The sequence below is a fragment of the Pipistrellus hanaki genome, assembly GCF_964339955.1.
Source record: "Pipistrellus hanaki genome assembly, chromosome: 7".
Lineage (NCBI taxonomy): Eukaryota > Metazoa > Chordata > Mammalia > Chiroptera > Vespertilionidae > Pipistrellus > Pipistrellus hanaki.
The window spans coordinates 7,198,706-7,204,200 of NC_140509.1; the positions used below are offsets into that span (position 1 = coordinate 7,198,706).

At 41.1% G+C, this 5,495-nt stretch overlaps 1 long non-coding RNA gene across 2 annotated transcripts; it reads right to left on the reverse strand.

The window, feature by feature from the left end:
* Window positions 1-3,353: 3,353 nt before the first annotated feature.
* On the reverse strand, window positions 3,354-5,446 carry LOC311625595. 2 transcript variants are annotated; one of them, XR_014795534.1, is made up of 3 exons: window positions 5,113-5,446; window positions 3,961-4,118; window positions 3,354-3,586 (listed from the first exon to the last, which is right to left on the reverse strand). It is a non-coding gene; the product is annotated as an uncharacterized lncRNA (long non-coding RNA). The 2 variants fall into 2 exon arrangements; XR_014795535.1 differs by having other exon boundaries at window positions 5,165-5,310.
* Window positions 5,447-5,495: the final 49 nt, after the last annotated feature.

Here is a 5,495-nt window from a genome sequence, read left to right on the forward strand (position 1 = left end):
AACCGGTTTGGCTCAATGGTAGAGCGTCGGTCTGCGGACTGAAAGGTCCCAGGTTCGATTCTGGTCAAGGGCATGTACATTGGTTGCGGGCACATTCCTGGTAGGGGATGTGCAAGAGGCAGCTGGTCAGTGTTTCTCTCTCATCGACGTTTCTAGCTCTCTCTCTCCCTTCCTCTCTGTAAAAAAATCAATAAAAAAAAAAAAAAAAATATATATATATATATATATATATATATATATTTTTTTTTTTTTTTAAAGATGTCAAATTCTCTCTAACATAGTAACTCTATTGTTATCAGTGATTATGGATAAAAAGAAAAAATATTAATAAATGTTAAAGGAACTAGTATACTTTAACATACAACTTATAGATGACATTAAGAGGGCATTTTTATCTCATAAAAAAGTCTTTGGGTATTCCTTTTAAAGATAATATCGGTTTGCACGGAGTGTGATTATAACATTAACGCTAACGGCACCTTACATTTCTCTAGTGCTTTGAGGTTAGAAAATGCTTTTACATAATTTTGATTATGTTTTCTTCCTCATAACAACCTCATAGCAAAGATAGGTTAGTTATTATCTTACAGATTAAGAAACCCAAGCTTACTCATGGCTTGCTCTGTCAGTAAGTGGTGAAATGACCTTACACTGAGGTCATTTGGCTCTTTTTCCAACTTTTTCTCACTACATCACACTGCCGAATGAATGTAATACCACTTCATGCTTTTATATTTCCTTTCCAGGTGCCTTTACATTTGCAGATGTTGACTTATTTCCAAGAAGGCAATGCAGCTCCAAATGAACAAGAACACTGGCTCCTCAGAAAAACCTTTCTGGACTTGCTAGTTCCCATTCTCTGCTTTTCATTATAAAACGTCTGGATGTAAGGGGTCAGGCCGCATGCTTTGGTAAACAGATTTGGCTTTTCTCGGTTATTGGAAGTTTGGGGAGAGGAGGAGGTGTGATGCGAACAAGGTAAAGGAATCTCATGGCTGTCTGCGGCGGCTCAGGGTGACTGCAGCCCGTTTCATCATAAGCCCCAAGTCCGCTGTTGAAATCCTAGTATGAAGAATACATATTTTGGGGCTTGTCTATTTATATACTTTTTTCAAGTGCAGTTTATTTTAAATTCATATATTAAAAAAACTTCCCAGCCTGGCCAGTGTGGCTCAGTGGTTGAGTGTCACAGTTTGATGCCTGGCCAGTACACTTGCCTAGGTTGCGGGGTGGAGGGGTGTGCAGGAGGCAGCCAATCAATGATCTCAGTCATCATTGATGTTTCTATCTCTCGCTCCCTCTCCCTTTCTCTCTGAAATCAATAAAAATATATCATTAAAGGCTTCCCAGAATTCTTAGTAAAACTTTCCGGCATTGGGTTCAAAATTGAGACTTGTGTGTTCACAAACAGGCAACATGAGCCGGCAGCGCTGGGGGCGGGCTGGGAAGGTCAGAGTCTGTGTGTAAGCTGGTAACAGGAGGAGCGGAGATAAACATATTATCAGTTTACACCCGCGCTCGCTGCCGCAGCCTGTGGCAGCATACTTCCACCTTTCCTGACTCTCCCAGGCTCACTGCCCCCAGGACCACCATTTACAGAGATGTGTTTGATTCTTGAATTCCAAGCTAAGCATTCTATGTACTTGTAAAAAGCCATTCCATCCTGAGACATTGTCCTGGCATGCAGGTGGGGAAAGCCGGGGAGCTCATGATCTCATCAAAGTCTCAATGGGAAAAGTTTATGGGTTACTTTTCTGCTCGCTACTGAAATTTAACCATTGAGCTCCAAGTAACTATTCTTGTCCCCTTATCTTTCATCATTCCATTTTAGCTTTCCTCTCTACTACCTACCTGTTCCTTAGCTTCTAAAAAGCAGACTAAATCTATAATAATAAGAGCGTAATATGCTCATTAGGCCGGACAGCCAAACGACCTTCTGAACCACTTTCCAGAAGAAGCTGGGGCTGTGAGGGCCGAGCCTCTTGCATGAATTTCGTGCATCGGGCCTCTAGTAGCTGAACAAAATTCCAAAATTGTATTACAATGTGGAATATCTTTCAAAGGATTTGTTCTTTTTAAAGCATTTATTTTTTTCTTTTTAAAGTAATTTAACCTTGCCGAAACCGGTTTGGCTCAGTGGATAGAGCGTCGGTCTGGGGACTGAAAGATCCCGGGTTCGATTCCAGTCAAGGGCATGTACATTGGTTGCGGGCACATCCCTGGTAGGGGGTGTGCAAGAGGCAGCTGGTCGATGTCTCTCTCTCATCCACATTTCTAGCTCTCTATCTCTCTTCCTTCCTCTCTGTAGAAAAATCAATAAATTAATTTAACCTTAATATTGCCCCAGGAAACCAAATGGATATATTTGCAAATAGCTCTGTGTGAAGAAAATATTTTTACACTCTTAGGTAGGACTGACCTCACCCTCCAAACTTTTTTCTTTGAAATCTTTTTATTATAAAATAAAACAAAGGAAATGTTTGCCTTAATGAACTTTTTAAAGGCAAACACCCTTGTAACCACCACCAGGTCAAGAAACAAAACTTCATTTCCCTTCCTTAGAAGTCCCTTCCACGTGTCCCTTCTCACTCACAACTGCTTCCCTACCACTGCCACCTAATACGTAACCACTACCTAACGCTCATAGCGCTGCAATTCCTTTCTCTTCGCTTTTTCTTTAATGGTTTTACCTCCCAAATGCTCACCCCAGGACAGTAGAGTCCCTGACCCCCACACACATACACACACTTAAAATTTTTTATAAAGCTCTTAAGGTGTTGTTTTTTGTTGTTGTTTGTTCTTTGTTTTTTGTGTTTGTTTTTTTAAATTTACAGTTTGTCTTTTAAAGAGAAGAGGCCTGTAGACCAGCAGTCTTCCATAGGCTGGACTTTGCAAACTGCATGTTCATGGTGCAGTTCAGCATGTTCCTCTCTCTCTGTGTTTCCTACACACAAGTCTCAGTGAGATTGAGGTTTGATTCCATCAGCGGTATTTTAGGTGGTGGCATGGCTGTCCCTCAAGAGGTAAAGAATGTCCAGTTCTCTCTCTGATCTTTGAAAACATTGATGTACAATGCCTACATCTACTGATTCACGGGGGCTGCAAAACTGGGATCTTCCATTATTTCTCTTTCACATCATAGTGGTACGCTTTTACGTAGATTCACTTCCCTTTATCTCGTATTTCGTTACCCACATAACCAAACTTAACTTTTTAAAGTTCCTTTAGAGGAGAGATCCCAGCATCATCATCTACGTAGTTCTCTTGGGTTCCTAAACCATTGAACTGTGGCTACTAATTTGCATATGAGACATTCCCTATAAATGAGACTAAGAGGCACACTGAAGTTGTTTGTAAGGCAGATGTGTATTAATGAAGATACCATAGTAAATTCAAGCCACTAAGAAACTTAAAATTCTTGATTCTCTGGTTGAACATGTATTCAAGGTCCAGTGTGTTTGCTGCTGGTAGCAAGCCTTTGTGGCTTTCATGAAGAAATTGTTAACACAGATGAACTGATGGAAGTGAGAAGGGATTCTTCTGAATCTATTTGGGTTCAGTATGCAGGGTTCTGGCCGGCTTCCCTCTAGAAAGTTAGAAATTAAATAATTATTTCCATCTATATCTGAGCACAACTTGGATTTCAAAGGAAAGTGATTATTCTTTCAAACAGTCTCATCTGATTTGTCTGCAGGGATCTAGAGATCATACAACTTAGCCAAACATTTAGTTTAAAAATTGCAAGTGTAATTACTTTGAGAGCTTAAAAACATTGGGATTTTTGGGTTGCTTACTATTGCACATATGCTGTAGTACGTAGGAAGAATAATTAGTTTATTAGATCCTTGATAAAGCTATTGTTTTAAAAACATTTCCATTCTTAGAGTCAACCTAAAATTACTTATTTGGCTTAACAACTGAAGACATTTAAGATGCCTCCTGGAGTGCAAAGGAGCTCACCTGGATGCGGTTAGGTGGGAGGCCACACCTGGGGGGGCGGGAAGGGGGTCAGAAGGTTTGGGTTCTCAGTTCTTCAGCACCACTTAGTAGTTAATGAGCTCGGATACTTCATGTCTTGCCTTCCTCATTTGTGAATCTGAGTGATCAATTCCATCTCCCTGAGTTGTTGAGAAATTTAAGTGATGTAAAATATTGGGGAAAGTACTTTGTAATGATTACTGTTAAAAGGTGTTATATTTAAGGAGACTTAAATAAGTTAATGAGATGGATTGGCCATTAAGACAACTGACTTTAGGAAGGGTTTCAGTTTCAGATATAAGTACATCTGAGAGATTCAGGTTTTGGAGATGCACTAATGTAGAAATAAAATGATAAAAATCAGCATACACATGTGCTTTCTGTGAATATACGTTATACTCCATCTCCTTGATGTCTACTCAAAAAAAAAAAAATCAGGTCTGGTATGCTATTCATTCACTATATAAAATTCACTATATAAGATTACAGATAAAAGTCTTAACTATTAACTAAAAGAGAGTAGTTCTCCTGGTTCTCCAACCTTTGGGTCAGATTTTTGTATATTACAAATCTGAAGAGTGCAACTTTTCCAGAAAAGGTTTTGGTGCAAGTATTCTTGCAAGAACATTAGAAGGGGTTGTTGTTGTTTTCTTCCTTTTTATCTGAAGGGCATAACACTGTGTACATTAGAGAAATGGAAATAAAGGCATTTGTTTGAATAATCCTCCGTTTTTACTTCGGGTGTGAAGTGTGAATCCTATTAACACTCCAATTGTTTATTTTACTAATCAGCAGCATAAGCTACCCATCCAGACTCAAACACAATACTGGATTCTTTACAGTCATTTAAAGAGAAATGAGAGTAGAAATGGGGAATGACCTCTAGACCTCTAAGATCAGACGAGGGATTGCTGCTATTTCTTCCCTTTCATGTTTTCTAGCATTAGTTTTATAGGGCCATACCTAGATGTTTTTGAATGTTAAAATGTTTTTCTCGTAACAACCAGTTTTCCAATAATTTGCTTCCAGTTCATTTAAAATTTGTAATCCAACTTTGCTATAACATGAAGTTTCATTACACTCAGGTTTCGGGGGAAAAATGTCTTTACCCCTTCTTTTGGTCAGAATGCGTACTCAGGATGGGGTTTCCAAGCAGAACGTGTTGGAACAATTCCTTTGTTCTTACCACCTCCTTCCCTCAAAAGGAGAGATTAGGGCTCCACCGCGTTCTAGAAGCACTGCTGTCCTGGGGCGGCGCGACTTTACTTTACAGCTCAGGTAACTACCGCCCTTTCCGCTTTACATCTCTCATCGGGAGAAGCTCCCCGGAGTCAGTCAGGAACGGCGTCCACCCGGCCGTGCGGGCGGAGCGGCCCCGCTCGGGCCGGCTGGCGTGCGGGGAAGGGAAGGGCCGCCCCCGCGTGGGGCCGGGGCCCGGGCCCGCGCCCGCGCCCCGCCTTCCCGGCGTGCCCCGCGCGCCGCGGGGACTCTTAACGTGAAGCGCCGGTGACTCAGCC